The sequence below is a fragment of the Delphinapterus leucas genome, chromosome 13 (assembly GCF_059928025.1).
Source record: "Delphinapterus leucas isolate spDelLeu-1000000601 "Yukka" chromosome 13, BTC_Dleu_Yukka2, whole genome shotgun sequence".
NCBI lineage: Eukaryota > Metazoa > Chordata > Mammalia > Artiodactyla > Monodontidae > Delphinapterus > Delphinapterus leucas.
The window spans coordinates 40,082,142-40,108,019 of record NC_143141.1 but is presented as its reverse complement, the minus strand read 5'-3'; the positions used below and the strand labels follow the sequence as shown (position 1 = coordinate 40,108,019).

At 49.3% G+C, this 25,878-nt stretch overlaps 1 long non-coding RNA gene across 2 annotated transcripts; it reads right to left on the bottom strand.

Annotated features, from left to right (window-relative positions):
• On the bottom strand, positions 1-25,496 carry LOC149747736 (uncharacterized). Of its 2 annotated transcripts, none has more exons than XR_016395430.1 (3): positions 19,096-25,496; positions 9,352-18,767; positions 1-1,230 (listed from the first exon to the last, which is right to left on the bottom strand). It is a non-coding gene; the product is annotated as an uncharacterized LOC149747736 (long non-coding RNA). The 2 variants fall into 2 exon arrangements; XR_016395431.1 differs by lacking the exon at positions 1-1,230 and adding an exon at positions 1,242-7,985.
• Between the last annotated feature and the right edge of the window lie 382 nt (positions 25,497-25,878).

Sequence of the window (25,878 nt, the reverse complement as noted above, 5' to 3'; positions counted from 1 at the left end):
CGACTGCAGGAAATCATGGCCCACAGCTTAAACCTGGCACCTAGATACATGGCCTGCAAGGAAGTGGGTACACAGTAAGGCACATGGTGGGAGGATGCAGACATTTCCAAGGACCCTGGAGAAGAATGAGTGAGATGATTTTGGCTGGGGAGCCCTGAGTAAATGCAGTGTAAAAGCTTTGTGACTATGGCCTGGGGAGTCATTGGAATGAGTATTTATGGTTATATTTTTCATTGTGCTTGGCTAAGAGGCTTCAGAAATGATGTCTTTTGGCACTAGAAGCCTTGCACCAACCAGCATATCTCTAAATTAAGTAGTGAAGCAGACAGGCTTTGAGTTACTGGACACTAATTTCATGCCCCAGCATGAAAATTCAAGCTTCTTAGAACAAGTTCTCACAATTAGACATTTAAAAATATCTAATGAATACCAGTAAAGAAAGAAAAAAATGAAGTGATGTCTACTCAAGTAGCTGTTTAATGGCAGAAAAAGAGAGTGCAGAGTTCATCTGCAGGGCAGCCCATGACAGAGACCCCCCTTCCCTTCCTTGAAGGTCAGAGCCACCCTAAACCACGTCGTTTTCCTGAATAACCTTCCAATCAGTGAGTGGGGATGCAGGGCCCAGGTCAGCCAGCCTAGCTGCCATCCCTGGACACAATGTCCCCCGTTGTAAACTCAGAGAAGTGTGGCTCTTCTTGGATTCATTTGGACACAGAAGCAGACCCACCAGCTGCTACTCATCGCCCCACACAATGGGACGAGGTACGACTTTGTTATAAGGTAAAATCATGATTTCCAGAAAAATATAAAAGATGAACACACGTTAAAGAGTTTACTTTGCTCAGATGATATGATGGAAACAGGCAGATAGATGTTATGACTGATGCCGAAACTCAGCCTCTGTGCACCAGTGCCAAGTTGAACCTTGGATACGGTTTTGGGTGAGGTAGAAAAGAATAGCCTTACTGCTTTGCCGGGCAAAAGGGGACACAGCAGGCCAATGTCTTCAAAACTGTGTGTCCCAGGGGGACTTGGTGAGGCGGTTTATAGCAATGGATCAAGGGTGGGGTTGCTGATAAGGATCAGGGTGTGCAAAGGGCCTGCATTCCTTTAATCTAGCCTCAGGTGGTCTCCTGATGAGCTTCTGTGGTTCTCAAGGTGACCTTCTCTCTGGGATGAAGAATGCTTCATCAAGTAGTTAACATCTTCCATTTGTTGGGGGTTTTAGTTCTGCGGAAGGGTGCAAAGATATTGTTATGTGTTTCCCTTAAGGCAGAACCAGGACCCTGCCCCAAGGCTGCACTATTGTTTCTTGACTACTCCTCCCTTGTCTCAGCATCCCCTCCCTTCCCTGTTTAGCAACTGTTTGAACCTACCCTTTGGAACTCAGGGAAGGTCTTGGAGACTGAGGCTTATTCCCTACAATCAAGAGAAGCGGGACACAGAAAGGCTCTGTGCCCAGGAGCCCCACAGGGGCCTACTCAGTTTCATAACTGGTTCAAAGGAAAAGTAGAAACAGCACAAATTTACAGGGAGTTCTAATGTTGAGATGAATTGCAAATGAAGACAGAAGTGGGGGTTTTTTCCTGCCAATGCAGTGGGGGTGGGAACAAGTCGAAGAAGTCAAATCTCTACCAGATAGGATACGATATGCATATCTATCAATTACATACAATTTACAGAGTTGAAAAATAGCTTAAAGACAATGGACGGAGCTTGAATCTCATAACCTTCGAGGGTGTGCATGATACACATAGATGATTTAGTTTTCCGCTGAAACACAAAATTGTTTCTACATAAAGTTTCTACATAACCTAAGGGAGACCCCTTCACTTGGTGAATGCTTTCCTAACACCAGCTCCTTTGAGCTTACACCATACTCATGGCCTCCCCACCTGGCAGGTGAGGCTGGGAGCAGAAGCTCATTTGACAATAGGTGTAAGGAGAGTTAAGGACTTAGGCTCCAGGTGTGACTCATCGTTAACTAACAGCAGGAACAGCATGGCCTTACTCAAGTCACCTAAATCTCTAGGTCTCTGCCTTAAAATGAGGGCCAATGATTATGGGTGTTCTCTAAGGTTTCTATAGCTGTAAAGTTCTAGAATTCCAGGGAATAAGAAGTTGATGTTCATAAACCTTAAACTAGCCCAGGTTGATTGATTTGTGCCGCCCACCATGGCAGTCACTGCCCTGGGGTTACCGGGTAAGTAAGATACTATCCGTAGGCTTCTTCCTTTGTTTGTTTGGTATTCTTACCCACGCTCTCCCACCACCACTCTAACAGTTTGGGTCCCTATTCAGTACTGTCTTTTTGATTGACTGAGAAGATCTCTTTCCTCTTTTTACGTGGTTTTCCAGGAAGTGAGTAGCTGGAGAGCGAGCCAGCTCTTTGGACCATCTCTCTTTCCAGTACAGATTGGGTGTTTTCCTCCAGCAGCGGGCCTGCGAAACAACTCCAAACGTGGTGCGGGCAGTGGGAGACATCCGAAGAATTCTCAGACAGGCTGTGCGGCCAGGCTCGGGCTTCACACCCTGGGGAGCCACGCACCACCCCAGGAACGACCAGGACAAGTGCCACTTAAGGCGCGCGCCCAGCAGGCCCCTCCGCCGCACAGGAAAAGGTGGGAGTCACCCTGGGGGCGGGGCGAGGGGCGTGCTGGAGGCCCCGGGAGCAATTAACGTGACCACTCTCCCGTGGGCCTGGGACCGGGGCTGGGGAGGCTGGCGGCTTGGCCGGCGGTGGAAAACACCCGGGAAACCAAATTCGCACCCGGTTCCCCCTAGCACGGAGCCTCCAGGCCCCTGGAGCGGGAGTAGAAGCCCAACAGGGGTGGGGCTGGGGCGGGGGGGCGGTGGCGGCGAAGAATCTAGTTTCCAGTTGCTTCAGTCCTAAATTCTCCCCGCCAGAAAAGATGCTAATGAAAGACCAATTGTGTGACCGGAGTGTTTTCTTCGGACTTCTGCCCAGGGAACTGGATAAGAAGCCAAGAAGCAAGGTCACCAGCCCCATCCTATGGCAACATGGCAACACCTTTTGCTCGCTACTGACCCCTCCTGGGGGCATGGGGACAGCTAGTGGAGGGCCGGGAGGCAGTTGAATTAGACCTGGATGCGACTATTGGGTTCTTTTTTTTTTTTTTTGCGGTACATGGGCCTCTCACTGTTGTGGCCTCTCCCGTTGCGGAGCACAGGTTCCGGACGCGCAGGCTCAGCGGCCATGGCTCACGGGCCAAGCCGCTCCATGGCATGTGGGATCCTCCCGGGCCGGGGCACGAACCCGTGTCTCCTGCAACAGCAGGCGGACTCAACCACTGCGCCACCAGGGAAGCCCCACAGATTCAGAGGCTCAGACCTTGGCAATTCCCTTTCCTCCCAGCGGCCCCCCAAACCTTTCACACAGGACGGCTCTTTTGCATGAATCTTCCTAACACTTTGTCCTGGGGAAACCAAACGGGGAGGGGGTATCGGGGACCTTTAGGAGAACGAAGTGAACATAGTTAGGTGTTAGCAGCGTCACCCTACCAGTGGAGCAAGGGGTGGATTTGGGGCCAAGGCTAGTGTCACCCAGGGGTGCTTAACCGTTATTTTTGGGTATCCTGATAGGTGCTGACCCCAGCAGCGGCTGCAGCAGTAACCCCATTGGCTGCAGGCAGGCAAGGGCAGTGGGTGGGTGGAGACAAGAGGATGCGGCCTCCTGGCGGGTGGATGGAGTAGGGGCTGCCCTCCACACCCTTGTTGTCCCTGGAGGGTTGATTTTTGCTGACAAGGTAAATGTTGCCAGCCTTCTGGCAAAATGGGATTCTAAGCAGAAGGGCAAGCAAGTGTGGGGCACGGAAAAGGGAATGAATTTTGATGTGAATATGTTGAGAGATGGGCTAACTGTAGTGGCTGAGGAGGACTTTGGCATGAGTCCATTCAAAGCCTGGCTTGGCCACTCCCAGGCTGTGACCTTGCATAAGATGTTTTGTCTCTGAGCCTCAGAGACAAAGAGAGAGAATACAACACCTACTTTATGGGGTTTTTATTTTTTGTTTTTAATGATTAAATGATTTTAATTGCTTAGTGCCTCACAGTTCGGGAAATAAAAGCTTGGGAGGGGGGGGAAAGATGAGTGCTAGGCAACTAAATGCTTTAAAAATAACTGCGTTGCTTGTTTCTCTGAGCCAGACATTATACTAAGCATTCAACATAATCTCATTTAATCTTCTCAGCAGCTCCATAAGGTAAGTACATTATGATCTCTGGCTTACAATTGAGGAAAATGAAGCACAGAGAGCTTAAGATACCTGACCCAAGTCACACAGCTAATAAGTGGTAGAACCAGGACTTAAACCTGGATCTGTCTGACTCTAAAACCATGGACCTTAATGATCACACTGATGGCTTCACAACACATGCAGATAAAAGCTTAGAAGAAAGATCTTGGCCTGAGCTACAGATCGAGGAGTTGTGGGAATTTGATAATAGTTGAAACCATGGTTATAGATGGAATGATCCAAAAGAAGTGTATACAGTTGAGAAGGAGAGCAGGAAACACCAACATTTACAGTGCAGACAGAGAAAGAGAAGCCCTAGACAGAGACTGAGCAGGAACAGCCAGAGAAGTAGGAGGAGATGGGGCCAAAGAGGAGGCCAGTCTTCAAGGAGGGGGTGGTCGATAGGGGCACACTGGGCAGCCAGCTGTGGCTTGAGACGAGGTCCTTGGAGAGTCTGGCAAAAGCAGCAGTGGAGCAGAATCCAGGTTGAAGGGAGAATTAGGAACAGATAGCAAGTGAGACTTGTATTGTCATGGAGGGAGGGAGAGAGTGTGATAGCTAGAGGTGGGTACAGAGGAAAGTAGGGGCGGCCTCTGGATTTCTGATGAATGCACTGGGATGGAGAAAGTCTTCCTCTAGAAGCAGGAAAGAAGATGCATTCTGAGCAAGCAGGCGGGAAGATGAGGGGCTTTACGGGCAATAGTCTCTCTTTCCTCTGTGAAATTGGAAGTCAGCTGCAAAGGGAGTACGGCGGGAGCTGGGTAGGCAAAGCAGTGAAGGTTTGAAACAAGCACTGCAATGAAAGGGGTGGATGGTGTCAGGCTACCCAGACTGTGTCATAGGACTCCCAAGCCGGGCTAAGCTAAGGTGGCGCTTGGAGACCATGCATTGGGAATGGCCACTGATCATTGTTGGGTAGTTTCCCCAATGGCCTCACCAGTCACTGTTAGGGCCACCCACCATCCATTTATCCAGGATAATTCTAGTTTCAGCACTTAAAGTCTAGAACCCCAGGAAGCCCCTCAGTCTCAGGCAAAGCTGGATGACACTTTGTTACCCTAGCTCAGGGGTGGGGGAGCAGCAGTGATAGAGTTGGATTGATCTGTGGCTGGGGACTTAGTGGGTAAGTATGCAGGAGCTGGTGAGGAGGGCTGGAGGGAGCTGGCAAGAGAAGAGTGAAGGCGAACTATTATGCAAGAATTCTGGGATGACGCGAAAGACAGTAATGAAGGGGAAGAGTAGATAGAACTGGAGAAGCAGGAAGGGTCATGAGACTAGAGTTCCTGATTAGAGTGGAGAGTGGGCTAAATGGGGAAAAAGGATTTCAAGAGCTGAGAGGAGGAAGTGAGAATGCTTCAGGCTGCAGGTAACAAAAACCTGACTCAAACTAACTTAATGTGGAAACGTATTAAGCAACATAACAGGAAGGGCAGGATTCAGGGTGGTTGATTCAGTGGCTCAACGATGTAATCAAAGAATCAAGTTCTTTCCATCTCTCTGCCCTACTAGCTTCATTGTTGGCTTCATCCTCAGACTAGAGGCAAAATGGCCACCTCCACACATGACAATGTCCAGAGTAAAAAGAAAGACCATCTCTCCTTAGGAGTTTCTCTTAGAAACAAGGATATTTTTCTCAGAGGTCCCCTAGTGGACTTTCCTCCACCTCTCATTGGCCAGGACTCAGCCACATGCTCATTCTAGAACCAATTGTTGGCAAGATAGGCAAATCAGACTTACTCTGGAGCATGCCACCTTCCCTTGAGGCACGTGGCTGCATGGGGGAATGAGTAGATCATGAACATAATTAGAGTTCTGTTAGAAAGAAAGAAGTGGTGGGGGGACTTCCCTGGTGGGCCAGTGGTTAAGAATCTGCCTTCCAATGTAGGGGACGTGGGTTCAATCTCTGGTTGGGGAACTAAGATCCCACATGCCATGGGGCAACTAAGGCCACGTGCCGCAACTACTGAGCCCACGTGCTCTGGAGCCCGCACACCACAACTAGAGAAAAGCCCATTCACTGGAACGAAGAGCCTGTGCGCCGCAATGAAAGATCACGCATGCTGCAACTAAGACCCAACGCAGCCAAAAATAAAGTAAAAAAAAGAAAGAAAGAAGTGGGGTTGGTTGCTGAGTGCAAAACCAGCAGTGTCCATCACAGAGGCAGCAGTGGGCAAGTGGGATATGAATGCTATGATGAATATTCAACTTCAGTCCAACTTTGTTTTTTATCTGCTCAAATTCTTACTGGTTCTCTTCTGCCTATGAGATACATTACATGCTCATTGGCTCAAACAAATATTGCAGTAAACCTTCTATTATTTTTTCCTAAAAATCCTCTGCTCTGGCCGAAGCCTGACAACCCCCTAATCCTGGAACACACCTAGTATTCTCCTACTTCCTCACCTTTCCCAGTCCTTGGAATATAATCCCCCCATCCCGCTCACCTGTTAGCAGATAACCAGACCGTATCCACCAATCAGGGCCTAGCCCAGACCCAATCGCCTAGTCTATAACCACATAATATTTGTGTCCTGAAGACCCTTCAAGACCATCCAGTCTGGCATCATCTGTCTTCAGGGATCTCCCTGTGTAGACATAGCTCCTGGAGAGTGGGTCCAGTTTTATATTTCTCAGGGGTCCTCTTAGTCCCCAGCGCAATGACTGGTACACACAACAGGTGCTCACTAAGTACTTATCGACTGACAGGTTAGTCAATAACTGCTCACAGACCGAGGAGTGTGAGCACAGACCTGCCCTCCTTTGAATCTGCAGACCGGCTCTCAGGAGAGAGCACTGAGGAGGTGGGGAAGACAGGCTGGCTGTGAGCCAGGGAGGCACTGCCGGGCAACCCTGGGATGTCAGGGTGGGAAACAAGAGCGATTACAAAGCCGAAAGGCCTGGAAATGATCACTTCTCAAACGGACACATTAAACGACAAATTTTAACCCTTAACTGTCTTCTGAGATACATTTTGGTAACATCTCTGCTAAAATCAGTGCACCTGCTACCACCCCAAAACTGGCCATTTTTATCCCAGCCCTTAAGGTCGGGTTCTTTGGTAGGAGAGAAATGAACACGCATCCTTGGAATGGCCCACAGAGACTTCCCTGAAAGCCGCCTTTCCCTGCTGGGTGGGGGTGGGGGGATTGGGGGGCGGGTAGCAGAGCACTGGGTGGAGAGGACCCTTTTATTCTTGAGGCAGCAGCAGCAGCAAGATGAGATCTGGATTTCCCCTGATGATTTTGGATTTCCAAAGAGCCTGAAAGTTCCCGAGGGCTGTGGATCCACTCTAAACTTCGTGGCTAGGTCTCGTTTTAGTGATAAGTGGTCCTGGTCAGGCTCTTTGGTGTTGAGGGTTAATTAACCAGTGAATAAACATTTACTGAGAGCCTGCTTATTGGGGGACCCCAGAACAAGCATAGCAGAGGATCCCCTATGAGGAGTTCACGGTGTGGTCGAGGCCTTGAGGTTAACGAACACCTGCAACAATGAGAAGATGATGTGACAATAATGGTCTGTGTGGCTCAGACTGCCCTGGTCTTCCCAGCACCATCTGCCTCCAAATTCTCTTCAAAGACTTCATTGCCCCCGTCGCTGGGGTGGATGCCATCAGCCAGGAGAGGAAGAGGTGCTTCTCCTGGTTACAGGATTGTAAGGGGAACCTTACAACAGGGAGCGGCAAGGCCATGTTCTACTCTTAGGGGGCAGCCACTTGAGGAAGAAACAAACCTAAAGAGAAAAACATTCCAGGGAGTGCCAAGCAGGGATAGATGGACAGATGGAGTTTAAGTCCCTCGTCGAAAGTTGGAACTTTCCTCAGATTGGTTGTGATGGGGTTCAGGACACCCTACCCCAAACTATGGCATCTTGGCCTATTGAATATTTTAAGCTGAAGGAGTTTGAGAAAATGGCAGAGCAGGAAGTTTACTCTGACCCCACCCCCACCCCTTCTTCCCTGAAAAAAGTTGTAAAATCCTAGTGTGAGAGGTGCCCTCCCTACTTCTGGAGGAAAGGAGCGTCCTTATCTCCAAAGACAAAAGGACACCAAGAAGCATCCTAATAAACAGGCCTAGTTTCCTACATTACTTCCTACTCCTCAAGCTGTCCTCTTCCTCCATGACTGCCCACTCTTCATCAAACCTAGCGTAAAATACTCAGCTCCCACGGCTTCTTTGGGTCTTCATTTCCTTATGAAGGCTCCCATGTCATGTAAAACTTAGATTAAATAAATCTGTATGCTTTTCTCCTGTTAATCTGTCTCAGTTTAATTCGCAGACCCAGCCAGGGACCCTAAGAGGGTCAAGAAAAATGGTTTCCTCCTCTGCAGCCCCTGCAGTTACACGAGCCAACACATTCTCCACTTTCTCCTTTAAGCCAGTGCAGGCCAGGTCCCCATGCTGTGCAGTCAAAGGAGCCCCAGGAATGAACACCCAGTACCTGTACAGCGAGGGCTGGAGTAATTCCAGGGGTCAGCCCTGAAGGAGGGAGAGGAGGCATGAGCAGTGACAGTGGCCAGAAAGGCCAGAGCGGGGGGTCTGAGGGGGTGACCGTGGAGGCTAGGGCCCAGCTGGGCAGAGCGTGTGGGTGAACCCTTGCTTCAGGGATCCCTGCGAGGGTAGCCTGAGCTTCTGCTGAGGGAGGCGGGACCCTGACCAGCCAGCCTGGCCTCAGAGCTCGGCAGGAGGCCAGCAGCTGTTTGACTGGCCCCCCTGCACACTCCTTCCACGCAGTAATCCCTTTCCCTTTATAATGCAGAGCTGGGGCTACACACTCAGATTATATACCATGACTAACCAGCAATGTCATCCTATAGCTGGCCTCATTTCACATTCATATTTTGTCCTCATCCCCTCCAACCCATTCTATCCTTTCTACTTCCTTCTAACCCTCAGCTTTTCTTATTTCCCATTTTGAAAATGTCTGAAAATTTGCTCACCATTGAGACCTTCACCCTGGGCAGCAGTGGTGACAGCTAAAGGACCCTAAATATGACTTTTCCAAATAAGTATTGGACACCCCAGCCAGCAGCTTCTGAATTTCAAACCAGACAAAGGCAAGGTTCTGGATGTTCTCATGGCAACCCTGATTTACATACCAGAAGGAGCCTTCCGGGTTGCCAGCTGGATCCTGGGTGGTTTTCTCAGGGCAACATTTGCATCAAAGGCCTGTTTGCCAGCCCCCTCGGGGACCTGCTGGGGCCTGAGACAGGCCTCCACCTCCTCCCTGCTCCCAGCCTCTGACTCTGCCCCGACCTTGTCCTTCCTGCCCCACCAGGGCGGGGCCCCGCCAGCCTCCCCACCTCAGCCCTCTGTGACTCAGTGGAAGCCGGTGACCACGTCCCTTCACCCCACCCACACTCCATTCCGATGGCCAGCTCACTTCCTGACGCCCGACCACCACGCACAGGCCTCTGCCTAGAGTAAATAATCCTCTCTGTGGGACGATTTACGACCAGAGCCAACCCTGTTTGGGAAGGGGCCACGTGCATCTTAGCCTCCAAGGGCACGCCTCCCTCTGCACAGCTAATAGCTAGCCTCTGTGAATCTTCCTTTTGACCCCTGACTGACCTGGGATATTTTGTTGAAGGGAACTAGAGACTTATTCTTCAGTGTGCTACTAGCACAGTGCTGGCTCGACACATGTTGAAAGAAAAGAGTCTTTAAAAAAGAGAGATTAATAAATGGAGAGTAATTTAGGCCCCACCCCCCCCCAGGCTTCCCCAGGACCTGACAGATTCTACCACCTCCATAAGGGCTTATTCCGGCCAGATTAAAGGTGGAGCTGGTGATACCTGGGCTGACGCCCCAGCTTTGCCACTCTGAGGTCTCAGGCACATTGTAAGACCCACCTAAGCCTCCAGTTCCGTATTTCATCAATTCCAGGATGTGCTGTTTCTCACCTTTTAGACTTGGAAACCAGGATATGCCTTTCAATTAATACAAGAGTAGGAAATTGTATTTCTGTTGCTGCCCCTTCCTACAGGAGGAGCCCAGGGGCGGCCATGTGACTTGCTCTGGCCAATGGAGTGTGAAGGGGAGTGATGTGTCACTTCCAGGCTGAAGCTTTAGAAGGTTCACCTCAACAGCCAGCAAAGTTCCAGATGGAGGCTGTTCCGTGTGCCTGGATCTCACAGTGAAGGTGATATGGAGCTAAGCCGTAGCCAGTGGGAATTTAAGGAGAGAGAAGCATAAACCTTCCTTCTTTAGCCATGGAACTTTCGGATTCTGTGTTTTGATAGCACAGTCTAGCGCATCTTGACTGGTACTGCATCTTCCAGTTAGTTGACAGGTTTTTTTCTTTCTTTCTTAGTGGTCCATAATGGTGCAACCCACGAATGAGGCTGGTGTGGATTCAATGGGACCCAGTAGGACCTCTCACAGGCTGAATGAGTGAATCCATTTGAACCACTTAGCACAATGTCTTGCCTCCAGTGAGTGTTCTACTTATGTTAGTCATTGTTATATTTCCAGCCCTCTAGAAATATGTTTGCTAGGGGTTTGGTTTAGTGATCTGATGACACAGAAAGTTGGCAGCCCCCTCAGATCCCTTGTGGAATGAGAAAGGGTATAAATAAGTTCAAGTAAACAAGAATGTGGCTTGGGCATTTGCTGTTGTAGGCTCTTTGAGGGTGTAGGTGTTTGGGTAGGTAACTAAGAATGCTGCCTTTCTTCTCGTGAATTAACAGTTTATTGTCTGGGATGTGAGAAGGTGGAAGAAACTACTCAAGCGTACAAGTTTTTGGTGCAGCAGAATGAAGAAACGCCATAGTCTTTGAGATGGAGCAAATATAAGAAACTTAAATTTTTGCAGAATTAGGAATGGCTCACAGATCCAGTCTGAAGATACCAGACTTCCAGCTAATTCTTTACATTTTATAATATACCCCTGTGCTTTGGAATAACTCTCTCCAGGAATTTTATAGCCAGCCCCTGCAGATCCAAAGGCAGTGACAGTGTTCTGCATGCTGGGCTGGGCAGAAGAACAATGGTAAGGGCGGCCAGCTCTGTCTTTGACGTTTCATAGCCACTGTCTGCCCCATCCGCATCCTCTCCCCTGCAGCTCGTGTTACCGGCCTGCTACCTCCTTCACTCAGGAAGATGACAAAAGGCATTTATCCTAAAGTATTAGTGACGTAAGCATTACTTCCTCAGGAGGATTTGTATTTTAAAAGCGAACCTAGAAAGTGAAAAAGAAAATTACAGGACAGTATGTAAGGCTGTGTTAGGGGTCTGTTAATTCCAAGAAATAGAAACTCACTCAAGTTGGCTTAAGTTAAAAAAAAAAAAAAAAAAAGGAAAGGAAAACAAGAAAGAAAGAAAAAAAACTTACTAGAAAGCTGGAATCTGCATGAAACTTGATTGCAGGTAGTGTGGTGTGGCCTCAAGGAACTGAAAAGTTCTCAGGCAATTATTCTCTTCAACTTTTTTTTTTGTAATTACCCCCCCTCCAACTCTTTTTCACTCTCTGGGGTGTCCTGGTCTCTCATCTCTACTGCCTGTGTCTACCTCAGTCTTTTCTCTCAGCAGACAGCTTTCAGTCATCAGCTTGCGCGTGACCCCGCCATGGCTGCCCTGAAATGGTGACCTCAGAGAGATGGTGGGTTTTTTTGTTTTGTTTTTTTTGGCCACTCCGTGGAGCTTGTGGGATCTTAGTTCCCCAACCAGGGATTGAACCCGGGCCCTTGGCAGTGAAAGTACGGAGTCCTAACCACTGGACCACCAGGGAATTCCCAGAGAGATGGTGTTTTAGAAGTGGGAGTAGAGACCTTGCCAGAGACCCCTGTCATCCCACATGAACATGCAGAAGGCCTAGCCAGTCACTGTGCGCGTTTTGTAGGTGTGGATGTCCATTCCCTCCTACGCTCGAAGCCAAAGTTGATCTACATATCTGTCCACCCTTCTCTCCTCCACTTCACAATGTCCCCTACGGTGCTGAACTGTGTTCCCCCTTTTCCCACCGCAATCACCCCTTATGCAACTACCTGAGAGCTCTTTCTAAAATGCAAAGCAAGCCCACCCCTTAACTGTGTAAATCCTTTTCCCGGCTCCCTGACCAAGGCAGGGAGACTCACTTCCCAAGGCAGGGAGACTCCCTCCCCCTGGGGCCACTTCCTTTATTTTCAGCCCTGCCTTTTGCCTCCTTCCTTTCCCCAGATCCAGCCTCCAAGAAGCTTCTGCTCCCTGAGATGCCCTGCCCCCTCTTTGCCCACCTAGCAAACTCCTACTTTCCCTTCAATGCCCTGCTCAAAGCCACCTCCTCTGTGAAGCTTTCCTTGATTATCCACAGGCACAGGCCTTTTTTCTTTCTTTTCCTGTGATCCTTTGTTTACCCATCTCTGCCAGCAGGTCTGTCTTCTCTACCAGAGCAGGAACCCTTTCAGGGCAGGGATTAGGCTTTATTTGTGTCTGTACTAAGCCCAGAGCCCAGCATCAACTAGGTTTTCAGTGTAAGGTAGTTGCAAGGCTGTGAAGCACTGGTGCTACCCACCTGGGTTCAAAGCCAGGCTCTGCAACCTACTGTGACTTAACATCTTCATGCCTCAGTTTCCCTACCTGTAAAAAGGGGATAATGATACTTCCTATCTCACACATTTTTGCTGAAGTTTAAATGAGAGAACATATGCAAAGTGTTTGTTATTCATGTATGAATTATTATTTTCTTCATTATTTCTGAATAAGGTGTTCGGCAGGAGGGTGGCACATAGAGCCTTGCAACAACTCAAGATTTTGTTTAGAAAAGACTATTGCCCGGAGACACGCACGCTGATATTACTTCAAAATATTTTGTGGCAATGGCACACTGGCCTGTCGTCTTCGTGGAGAGATTCAGGAAAGTTACAAAATACCATCTCTTTCCTGGAAGGATCTTGCATATTTCCTTACCTCTTGTCCATTTGCAAGGAGCACATTTAATAACCCAGACGAAGTGTCGGAAGAGAATTGGCTGGAAAGGGTTAATCCTGGAGCCTTGGAAGGAATTAGGCCCTGGGGAAAGATGGGTTTCTAGGGATGGTAGAGAATAAGGCTTTCCTGCATCCACCCGAGGCACTGGGAGGCATCGCCATGGCGATGCAGAGCATGGGTCCACTTTGCATTTATGTGGGGCTTTGTATTTCTTCAATTCTGGTGAGGTTCAGTTGAAATACATTATGGAGAAAAGAGGCACAGAGAAAGGTAAATGCTTTGCTCAGCCAGGGTGGTATGGCAAGTTACTGGAAAGGCGGGGACTAGACCCCTGATTCATTCAATAACAAGTATCTATGGAGCCTGCTCTGTGCCAGGCCCAATTCCAGGTATGGAGGACTCAGCAGAAAGCAGGGCAGAGTCTCTGACCTAACAGAGCTGCAGGCAATAATCAAGGAAGCAAATATATGCCATATTTCTTTTTTTTTCCTTTTTTGATGTGGACTATTTTTAAAGTCTTTATTGAATTTGTTACAATATTTCTTCTGTTTTATGTTTTGGTTTTTTGGCCGTGAGGCATGTGGGATCTTAGCTCCCTGACCAGGGACCGAACCTGCACCCCCTGCATTGGAAGGTCAAGTCTTAACCGCTGGACCATCAGGGAAGTCCCAATATTTGCCATATTTCACTGATTCTAAGATCCTCCCGCCAACCCCTGCATTTTAAAATCTCTGAAATTGGAGCAAATACATCTTATAATCAGTGGCACGCCTTGAGAACATTTTTTCTTTCATAGTGATACATAAAATAATGATGTACCTCAGTGGATGGCATCTGAGATTTAATAAAATATAATATGATTCAGGTGATGGCATTCTAACTCTCCTTGTTACTGATTTATTTTCCTTCCAAGCAAGTTACAGTGAAAACCTGAAGCCTGACATGGACAAGGATTTCTCTAACTAATCTATTCCTGGGACTTGTTTAGAAATATTCAGCTCTCTCAGTTATGTTTCTGTGACTCCACCTTCCTTTGAAGCCAATGAGGATCCTGCCTGTTATCAGTAAAGAATTTGGCTGCAAATAAGAGAAAATCCAACCAATAGTGACTTACACTAACATACATAATCCTAGGGCTGGTGCAGCTGCTTAAATAAGTCATCACGTACCCAGGCTTCTTCTATTGTTTGCTCTACTATCCTCAGCTCATGACTTTAATGACTTTAGTCCTCGTGGTCACAAGATGGCTGCTGTACTTCCTGGTCTCACATCCATGTTCCAGACAGGAAGAAGGAGGAAGGGCAAAGGGTTCATCATCCTTTTTTTTTTTTTTTTTTTCTTAAGTCAGGGAAACAAGCTTTCCTAGAAGTATCATTTGGCTGACTTTGGCTACGACAGCGTCTGCTCTGCTGAGGAAACAGAACAATGCAGCTCTCATGAGTGCATTGTGTATATACGTGTAATGGCACTGGTGGTGGGAATCAGAAGGAAGAGAGAATACGTTGACTACCCTGAAGGGAAATCGCTAAACTGATTTGTCCCACCTGAAAATGTGACAGAAACCAGTCAACACACATTGAGACAAAGCTGGGTTTCTTCACACTTGCCTCCAAATATCCAGCCAGCACGAGGAACAGTATGGTCTCACTGACACTGGCCATATGTCACTAACCTCTTACTAGCGTCCAAATGAGAGGGAAATAAACATTCTACATCAGGGTAATGAACCCTCAAGTCTCGGAGCAGAGCTTCCATTCTTCCTGGACAGACTGAAACCCCATTGAGAAGCTGAGTGACTCACAAGCGAAGAGCATTGCTAGATGAGAAGCTAAAGGATGGAGAAAGTCTCCTTAACCACATGCCAGTGTCCTGAGGACAGGATTCTGGTCCTGAGCAAGGTCAAGTGTTCTCATATGAAGGGGAGGGGAGAGGGGCTGGATCAGAGGAGGGCCCTGGGAGGGAGTTGGCTATCAAGGGAGCAAGTAAAGGTAAAGGTAAAGGTGTCACCCTTTACCTCCTTAGCAGTCTGATGGTCTTGCTTTTCCATATATCTTTTCACCCTAGCTTGTCAACTAACACAGTAATGTAGTTCCTTTTGGAAATGCTTGAAAATTATACACACACTCACAGACTTTGTTGCTACCTGCAGCGGTAGATCACAAAAATGGCGACAACCCTCCACCACTCCCTATGCTTACTGCTCTGCAAGATGGCTTTGCAGCCCTTCCCAGAGAGAGCCACGGGCTAGTTCTCCACTCCTTGAATTCGGGCTGCCCAGTGACTCGTTTGGCCCAGAAGAAAGCAGTGGGTGTTATTTGTGCAGTTCTGAGCCTAGGCCTCGAAAGAAGGTGCCTGCTTCTTCTCTCTCGGGAACTCAGGTGAACGGGCCGGGCTGGGCTGCCGGAGAATGACAGGCCACGTGGCGCACAGGAGCTGCCCCAGCTGAGGCCACTGCAGACCAGCCAGCCCCCAGCTGATGGGGCAGCAGACAGCAGAGCAGGAGTGAGCCAGCCTAATATGCCCAACTGCAGAGCAGTAAGCTAAGTAACAGTTGCTGGGTTTGTTTTGTTTTGTTTTGTTTTGTGTGTTTTTTTTGTTTTGTTTTTGCGGTACGCGGGCCTCTCACTATTGTGGCCTCTCGCGTTGCGGATCACAGGCTCCGGACGCGCAGGCTCAGCGGCCATGGCTCACGGGTGCAGCCGCTCGGCGGCATGTGGGATCCTCCCGGACCGGGGCATGAACCCGTGTCCCCTGCATCGGCAGGCGGACTCTCAACCACTGCGCCACCAGGGAAGCCCACAGTTGCTGTTTTAAGCCACTAAGTTTTGGCTGGTTAGTTAAACAGAAAGAGCGAACTGATAGGTTTACCGTGTGCCAGACACTGGCCGTGTACTTTATGTCATGGTCCTATTTCTTTAAACTATATCAGTACCTATCAATGTGAAGAATATGTGTTCCGGGAAGAAATCGCCCCCAGCCAGCCCCTCAGTTTGCTTCTGCCTGAAATTCTGATTGAATTTCTGTGCAGTCATTTGCTCCAAGGAGCTTTCAGGCTCTGACAAGAAGATCAGAATATTCTGCAATAACCCCCTCTCATTCCTCAGTCTCCTGTCACTTAAAGGCGTGTGGAGTTATGGAATGGCACTCCAGTTGGAATCCATCCAACGTCTCATTCTGCCAGCAGCTCCTTGGGGAACCTCTTGCTGTTTTTAAGCATATGTAGGTTCCTAGATGTCAGGGACCCAGAGATGATCCTTTAGTGCACTTATCAGACAGTCCTAGGGAAACTGAGGCAAGACGGCAAGCTACCCAATTCTTTCTATGCAGAGAGAAGTGGGAGTAGATGGATGGTGGTAACTTAAAGCCCTTTGGCAGGATGACAGCCACCAAAGCAGTGACCATGGTAAGTGCCAATGCAGGGGACAGCCTCAGGCCAAGGAGCAAGGCATGGCCTCAGGCTGGTGGTGTTCCTTCCCAGGTGGCCGTACTCCCGTGTGGATAACCTCACTCTGGATCTTACTGTGGGATTCGAGGCACAGTTTGTCGCAGCCCGTTGGGGTAACAGACACTTATTTAAAGTCAAGGTGTCTGCCAAAAGATAATAGCTTTAAATGTAAAATTACAAATCATTATGGGTAATATGATGCAAATTGCAAGAGAAGCACCAGCAGTGTTTTACTTTGATTTCTTTTTTTTTTTTTTTTTTGCAGTTCGCAGGCCTCTCACTGTTGTGGCCTCTCCCGTTACGGAGCACAGGCTCCGGACGCGCAGGCTCAGCAGCCATGGCTCACGGGCCCAGCCGCTCCGTGGCATGTGGGATCTTCCCGGACCGGGACACAAACCCATGTCCCCTGCATCGGCAGGCGGACTCTCAACCACTGCGCCACCAGGGAAGCCCTACTTTGATTTCATTTTTGCTTTTCTTTCATTGCGAGCCTTGTCTAAAGTTGCTGCTAGAGACATCTTATTCACACACCATTTACCCTTCAGCTATGGCATGGTATTGTTCACTGGGGGAGGACGTGAGTGGAGGCCAAGGGGTCTGTGGAAGAGTCCCTTTATCCACACAAACTGGGGTTATTTCTAAGAAACCCAGACTTAACTTTTTCAAGTGTTGGTTTCTTCATTTACCCTCTGGGAAGTGCCTGGACATGTTCAATTTCCATTGGGAATTGGAAGTCAATTTTAACAGTTAATCCGAAAGGCATCCTTCATCAGATGCTAAGCGAAGGCTTTTTAATAACCAGTCACTGGATTTGTTTCCTTTACCTTCTCAGGGTCTCTGCTGCAGGAGGAAAGACTTATGAGCACTTGGTCCTTAGAAGGTTCAAACTTGAGTTTTGTGTTCTTTTTTCTAGGGACGTGGAAAAATTGAAAAGTGGTCATTTCTCAACAGCTTTTCCTTATAGCCATGGGGAGGGAGAGATTGCTGGATCTAAGGTCTGTCTCGAAGCAGCAAAACCGGAAAAGAAAGGAATAAGCAGCAAAAAAAATTAAGAAGTGTTTAAAACACTCTTTTGAAATGTTTTATAGCAAGTTTCTTTCAAGGAAGGGGGTTCAAATGGGCTGACCATTTGGTCACTGAGAGAAGCCCTACCAAACATATTCCCCCAAACAGTGGGTTTTTGACAAAGGTTTCTGGAGTTTTCAGGCTGAGAACTATCTCCTTGCCAGGCTGTGTGGGTCTGGCTTCATCTTCCTCTTTTTTCAGCTCCCCTGTGGCCACCTGTTTCTGAGGAGCTCAGTTCTCATAATGACAAGGAAACCTAGAGGCTGAAAATAAAGCAGATTTCCCAGAATCTCAGGTACCGAGACGGGAGAGGGGTGGGGACTTCTTGGACATGAGCTCACATTAACTGATGAAATGCTGCTCATGTGCCCACAGCTCTGTCCAGCTCCTGGTGGCAGGGAAGGAAGCCAATTTCGCTGGGAAATACTGCAGAGGTTTTTACCATGTTTTCATGGGAAGGGCCGAGCTTCCACACGCTGGAAACAAGGGCCAGACTCAAGTGAACCTGCAGCTGGGACTGTTTTTTTCTACTGAAAGTGCTCGGTCAGTTCCTAACTGCGGGAACTGCATTAGATCCACAGCCCCATAACTCTCGTTTGGATGTTTGTCACCTGAGCACTTGAGGTCATCTGTGAACCAGGTCTGTCAGCCCAGGCATCGCCTCCCTCAGACCACTGGCTTCTGAAGGATACTTCGGAATGGTGTGAGACTTATCATTTCAAATGAAGCTGTGTAACTTGTCCGGAGAGTCCTTAGCCCATTTCATAATACACAGCCTACGAGCAAGGCGTCCTTGTTCTAGCCCAAGAAAATAATAATAGCAACCACTATGTATCAGTTTTCCATTGTCGTGTGATGAATTATCTCCAAACTTAACCGCTTCAAACAATAACCATTTCTTACCTCACACAGTTTCTGTGGGTCAGAAATTCTCCTTAGCTTGGCAGATGCAGTTCAGGGTCTCTTACAGAAAGGCTTTAGTCACAGTATCAGCAGAGGATACAGTCACCTGAAGGCCTGACTGGGGCTGGAGGATCCACTTCCAAGACGGCTCCCTCACCTGGCTGGCAACTTGGTGCTGCTGTCTCAGCTCCTAAACTATGTGAAGGTATTACTTTGATTAAATTTTTTTTGATTAAATTTTTAAAATACAGAGTCAACTACGTAAATAAATATTCACTAGGAGGGATCTAAAACCAAATTTCCCTACCGTTGTAATGTCGTCTGCTCTAATTTATGCTGCCCCCTGTCTCCTCTGGGTACACATCTATCTCCCCCACTGAGCTGCATGTACCTCAGGGTCAGGAGCCTTGGGTTATTAATATTTCCAAAGCCCCCCTCTTCCTCCATTGCCCAGGAGTTTGCCCACCATGACACACACGGAAGGGGTTCAACACCAAAGAAAGTCAATAGAATTGCTTCCTACCTTCATTCCATTCCACAGGGGGGAATGCAGATTCTGAGAAGAATCTCGATTAGAGTGAGCAACTGGACTTCAGTGAGACTGAGCAGAAACACAGATCTCCACTGTCCTGGTTCGGTCCCCCCAAAGGGTCTGATGACATCGGGGTGCCGAGAGGGGTGGGTGGTAGGAATGAAGGAAAAGGAGCAGAGACCTCACAGATTTATTTTCTACGCGGGATCAGGGGCTTCACTCTGCCTGGAGTCCCGGGCAGAGCGGGCAGGTGTGAAGGTGGCTGGCCCTCTCAAACGTGATCCTGAGGGCCGACCTGTGGCCCACCGCCATGGAGAAATCGATCCCTGGCTGAACTGTAGGAGGCCCAGAGTGAAACAAACCTTTCTCATTTAAAAAGGAAAATGTGGGGCTTCCCTGGTGGCGCAGTGGTTGAGAGTCCGCCTGCCGATGCAGGGGACACAGGTTCGTGCCCCGGTTCAGGAAGATCCCACATGCTGCGGAGCGGCTGGGCCCGTGAGCCATGGCCGCTGAGCCTGCGCATCCGGAGCCTCTGCCCCGCAACGGGAGAGGCCACAACAGTGAGAGCCCCGCGTACCGCAAAAAATAAATAAATAAAATAAAAAGGAAAACGTGTTCTTTCCCACCCAGACTACTCCCCGTTGGTGCATCCTGCACAGGCCTTGGCAGGAAGGGGTGGGGGGAGGAAGAAAAAGAGGAAGGAGGGTATTTCCTCTCACAGACTTGGTTGTCAAAGCAACTGCTCTAAGATTCCTCTTCTCTGTGGGTCTTCCAGACAGTGTGGCCCGGCTACGTGTCCAGAAAAGACTTTCTCATGTGGCACTCCCACCGGAGAATGTACTTCCTCCCTGCTCTGTTTCCGTGTTTCTGCTGCTGCTTGCCCACTCTTTCCAGGGTGAACACTTTCCTCCCCGCTCTCCACTTCGGCCAGGCTGGTTCGTCTTTCAAGGCCTGAGTAAGTCAGGACTCCTTTGGCTGCCCAGGACAGAAACCCACTTCACGTGGGCTTAAACTAGAAAAAGAATGTAGAATGTATGGGCATAGAATTACAATGTGACCCAGCAATTCCACCCCGAAGTATATACCCCAAAGAATTGAAAACAGGCATTGAAACAAATAGGAACACATGAATGTTCACAGCACCATTAATCATGATAGCCAAAATGTAGAAACAGCTCAAATGTCCATCAGAATGGACAAACAAAATGTGGTATATTCCTGACAGTGGAATAGTATTCGGGCTTAAAAAGGAATGAAGTACTTAAACACTCTACAATATGGGTAAACCTTGAAAACAGCATGCTAAGTGAAAGAAACTAGATGCAGAGCATCGCATGTTGTATGATTCCACTTATATGAAACTTCCCAAGGGGAAGAGGGAATAGGAAGGGATTGCTCGATGGGTATGGGGTTTCCTTTCGTGGTGATGAAAATGTCTTTGGAACTGGATAGAGGCAACTGTTGCACAACACTGTGAATGTACTCAACGCCACTGAACTGCACATTTTAAAATGGTTAATGGTTGATATTATGTGAAATGTACCTTATTAAAAAAAAAAAAAAGCCAACGCTTAAAAAATAAAATCTCATGATAATTTGAGGGGGAGAAAGGACTTTTGGTGGTACACAAAAAGCCCAGGATGGGCCTCATGCCTTCAAACATGGCTAGGTCCTGCGGCTCTGCAAGGCTGTCAAGGTTTTGTCTCCATCTCTCAGATCTGCATGGGATGGGAGGAGAGGGTCACTGCCAGTTCTGGTGTCGCATCATGCTCAGTGAGCAAGAAAGACTTCTTCCTGGCTTGGACCCATCACCCCCATCAGGGTATGGAGACTTCTGACTGATCTGGCTCCAGTCATGGTCACCTCTGCGGCCAGCCCAGGATGGGGGTCTCGGAGAAGGTGGGAGGTCAGCGCCACCCACAGCTCATAGGCTGAAAGGGGTACTGTGGAGGGGAAGGTGATTCCCCCAGGGAAGGGATGCTGGGTAGCAAAAGTAATTTCCATAGAGCCTTCACTGGCTTTCTTACCATGTTCCCTGGAAGACCCTTCTTTGTCGCCCTACCCTGTGCCACAGCTCAGCTCTTTCCCAGAGCATCTCTGGCTGCTTGGCCCACTGGGACTTCCCTTGCCAACAGCACTACACTCAAGAGCAGAATCCGTCCCTGTAAGTGGTTGTTTTAATTTGTTCAGTCTTTACAGAGAGCAACTTGGCACCGTGCACTAAAATTTGAATGTTCTTTTCTTTTGACCCTGCAGTTATACTTTCAGGAATACATCCTAAGGAAGAATTCAGCAAGAGTGCCAAGATGTATACACATAGGGATAGCCTCTGGGTAATTGTTGATAACAGTGAACATGGAATAACATAAATGATCATCAACAGGGGACGGGTTAAATAAATTATGGTGAAGATGAATGAAGGACAGCCATACAGCTGTTTAAGAGGATAACAAATATCTCCATTTATTGACTGGACTACGAAACTTAATTTTTAAAAAAAGCATATAGGGGGCTTCCCTGGTGGCGCAGTTGTTGAGAGTCCGCCTGCCGATGCAGGGGACACGGGTTTGTGCCCCGGTCCGGGAAGATCCCACATGCCACGGAGCGGCTGGGCCCGTGAGCCGTGGCCACTGAGCCTGCGCGTCCGGAGCCTGTGCTCTGCAATGGGAGAGGCCACAACAGTGAGAGGCCCGTGTACTGCCGGAAAAAAAAAAAAAAAAAAGGAAATATAGTGCGTCCCCATATTTAAAAAACATAACCCTTGTAAATGAGAGGGGAGACCATAAGCTTCAGTCTCTATATGGACTTAATGCATAGCTTAATAGCCAAAATTAATACAAAATAAATTCCATTATTTAATTACATTTCTGGAAGAGCATTAAAAGGGCTCCAGGTCATAACCATATCAGCCCATCTCAGAAGCCCCATCCTCCAAGCCCAATTCTCTACACCCTGTAGCTGCTCCAGAGCCTCGAATGTGCTACAATCTGAACACTCTACTGAACTCTAGTCCAGAAGGCTTTTCCCTACTCTGGAACTTGGTCTGTCCCACTGCATTCCTTTATTATGTAGATCAATTTAGCTTTTCTCAGCAAGTGATAATTCTTCCTCTCTCTGGAAGAGAGAAGTGAGAGGAAACCAAATAGGCATATTCAGGATTTTCTGCAGTGGGCATGGGGAGGAAGAAGGAGAAGACACTCTGATATTAATAATTGTACCTCATATAAAAATATGTATCAGCATGCATAGAAAATAGTCTGGGAAAAATACGCAAAAATGATATCAGGGCTATCACTGGGGGGTGGGATTAATAGGTGATTTTTTGCTCTTTTCTTTATACTTTTTGTCTGAATTTCTTTTTATAGAGCATGTTCTAGCTTTTTTTTTTTTTTCAAGAAGATTTCATACTGTGGACCACTTCTTTTTATTCTTTTTTTTTTTTTCAAGATCCAGCAAAGGATAAAGAAAATTGAGACCCCGAGTCCATCCTCAACACAGGATGATTTCTCTTTTTCTCTTTAATTTTGGAATTTCTAAAAAGTAACCCTCCCTTCACATATTACGAGAAATGTGAATAAAAGAACATTCCTTAGTAGGTTTATGAAGTTTACCCATAACATGTGCTACTATGTAGATGCATTTAAAATAAAGCAGGCTGGGACTTCCCTGGTGCTCCAGTGGTTAAGGCTCCGTGCTCCCAATGCAGGGGGCCCGGGTTCGATCTCTGGTCGGGGAGCTAGATCCTGCATGCCGCAACTAAGAGCCCGCATGCCACAACTAAAGATCCCGCATGGGGCAGTGAAGATCCCGCGTGCAGCAACTAAGACCCGGTGCGGCCAAATAAATAAATCTGTTCTTAAAAATAACAATAAATAAATAAAATTTTCAAAATAAAATAAAATGAAGCAGGCTGAGCCTGCAATGTAAGGATTGAGCTAGTCCTGAGGGCGAAGCTCAGTCCTGCCACAGCCTGGGGCTGGGGGCGGGGTGCTGGGCTTCCTCAGCAGCTGCCCCTACCAACTCCCCTCCTTCAAACGGGAGCTGGCTCCTGCAGCCTGGTCCTGGTCGCCGCGTGTTGCGTTGTAGTTTCCAGAGCCCCTCGTGAGAGCCTCCAGAAGGCCTGGGTGACCTTGGCCTTGTGTGAAGCCAAGTGGGAACTCTCCCCTCTGCAGACTTGCTGTGCGAGAGCTCTGCTGTCTGAGCAGGGTAAAAATGACCCTGCTGCCAGGTTTCCTCTTCCTGCTGGGTCCCTCCCCTGCTCCTCTGCCGCCTCCCCTGGGTCTTCGCTGGCCAGCTCAGCTTTTGTGTCTGGGCCAGGTGGGGGAAAAGCACTTGGCTCAGCCCTTGTTTGTCCGGAGTCCAACATTACCAGGGGTCTCGCCTGGTTTCAAGTATTTCCCGGTGCCTTGCCTTACTCCATAGTCAAGTTTCTAGCCAGGATTTCTTGGCTCTGGGAAAGACAGAGTGCCTGTTGGAGCCTTCTAGGCCTGTGTTTCATTTGCAGCCGCCTGGCTTTGACTGGGTGACGGTCCGGCCCTCCCTGGTCAGCCCGTCCCCTTCTGCTTCGCCCGGAGAGGAGGCCCTTTGTGTCCTCCTGGGGCTTGGGAGGTTGGAGGCTCCTGGTTTCCGTCCCCAGCCTGGTGTCCTGGGTTTATTGCAGCTCCAGCCCAGGCTCGGGGGTGGCAGTGCCTTCCAAGAGAGAGCAGTTTTTGCCTGCCTGGCAAAGGCAAGAATGCCAACCCCAAACAGCCCCGGCCCCTAACTGTTTCTAAGTCAGACCGGGACATGTTCAGCACCTGGCACTCTCCTGCTAGAAATTTCCAGCTGTTCTGATCTTTCACACAGGGCTTGGCAAGGCTGAAAAGGTCTGGAAGCGAATGAATTCAAGAAGCCCGCAGAACATCAGGCCTGGGCTGGTGGGCGCCTCTACTGCTCCCCACTTAAGGACCCCCCCTCTCAGACTCCCTGACCACATTCTGCCTTTGGATTCGCCTGGGGCAGCGGGCCTGATGGGGTGCAGGGCCCTGGAGTCCAAGTGCCAGGGAAGAGAGAGCAGTTTGCCACGTGACACTGTGCCCTGGCAAGGTGCCCGAGGGTTGCCAGCCCAGTGCGGGAAATGGTGTGAGCTAAGGCTGCAGGTTCCAGAACCTACTTGGGAGCCTGTTCAGGAACTGGACATGGAAGCAAAGATTCAGGGCACCCCTGTTGTGTCCTCATCACCATAGGTGACCCACGCCCTGCCATGATGTGGGAAAGCTGGGAATGTTAAAATAATGCATCCTTGACAAAGACTTCCTCTCTTTCTTTGCTTTCAGACTATAATGCATTTTCTGAGCTCTCCTTAGCTTTTTTTAAGGTACCAGGAGCAAAGGTATACAGATAAATACTTGAGTATTTGTAGCCTGTGGCAGGTAACAGGCAGGAGTGTGTAGTCGTAATCACTGGAGGAGGAAAAAGGCATTGTTGGTGAGAGCTTCCTCTTTATACGTCTTCCACTCTAGTAAGCACAGGCGATAAAATAGGTAGTTGGAAAGGTGCCTGTGCTCCATCCTTCCAGCCCAGCATTTATTTCCCACTCCCTTCCCTGGGGGTTGCTAAACTCCACCAGCCAACTTCTGCCTTGGGAGTGAAGAGCTGCAGGAAACTCCCAGACTGGGGTGTTAAGGAAAGTTGTGTCAGGCCCTTCCCTTGAACCCAGGAATTCCCTGGATGGTGGGTGAGACCCGGATGGTGGGGAGGCGGGGTTGCAGTCTTCATCCGCTGCAGGGCCGGTGGCGACAGGTCCCAATGATTTGGGTTCGGCCTGTCCTCTGGCTAATACAGAAGGACTTGCACACCCTTCGCCTGGATAGGTCCTCACACCGCCCCACTAAGAGGTGGACAGGGACTAGCCTCAGCCACAGATGAGGAAATTGAGGCTCAGAGATTCCACCACTGCCCAAGGTCTCTCAGCCTGTCAAACGCCCAAGAACCCGAGTGTCCAGACTCCCCGGGCTGGGGATGGGTCCCGGCTTGGCCCTTTGGGTGCCGGCTCTGCGCCGATTGCCCAATCCCCTTTCACAGCCTTGACCTCCCCGGCTCGGGTCGGGGCAGAGATCGGGTGTGTCTGGGCTGGGCCGGGCTTACGGCAGAGCACGCAGGGCACGGAGAACACAGGCCGCGAGCGGGAGCTGGAGGCCGGGCTCGCAGCCGGGCAGGCCTTCGCTCCGGGTGCCCCAGCCTGGCCGGGTGGCGCCGGGAGGGCCCCCGCGGCTCCCGGAGGAGGCTCGGGCCACTGCCATTGGCCGCCGAGCCCTGGGTCGGGAGGGGGAGCGGGCCCAGGCGTCCGGTTACTCGGATCAGCGGCTGCGGCTGCGGGAGGGGGGAGGGGCGGCCGCTGCAGCTGGCCCTGGTGGGGGTGGGGTGGGGGCGGGGAGGGGGCGGGGCCTCGGGCAGAAGGACCCTCCCCCCCACCCCCGGGACAGGCCCCTTTCTTGGCCTTAAAGGGACACCATTACCGCATTTGTATCCAACTCCTGCAACAAACATTTCTGAAGGCCCGTTATGTATCAGGTGCTGTGCTGGCCTGGAGCGCGTGCAAAAATGGCATAGCTGGGGTTCTGCCCAAACTTGCCTCTAATTGATGAAATAAGAAATCCACACGGAAGAAGAACGATGAAGACAGCAGGAAGTAGATGATATGGCCTAACGGAGAAACATGAGCAACCAAAGTTATGGGGGTTCCTGGAAAAGGAAGTCCCCCTCCAGGCCAGGGTAATCTGGGAAGCTTCCCCA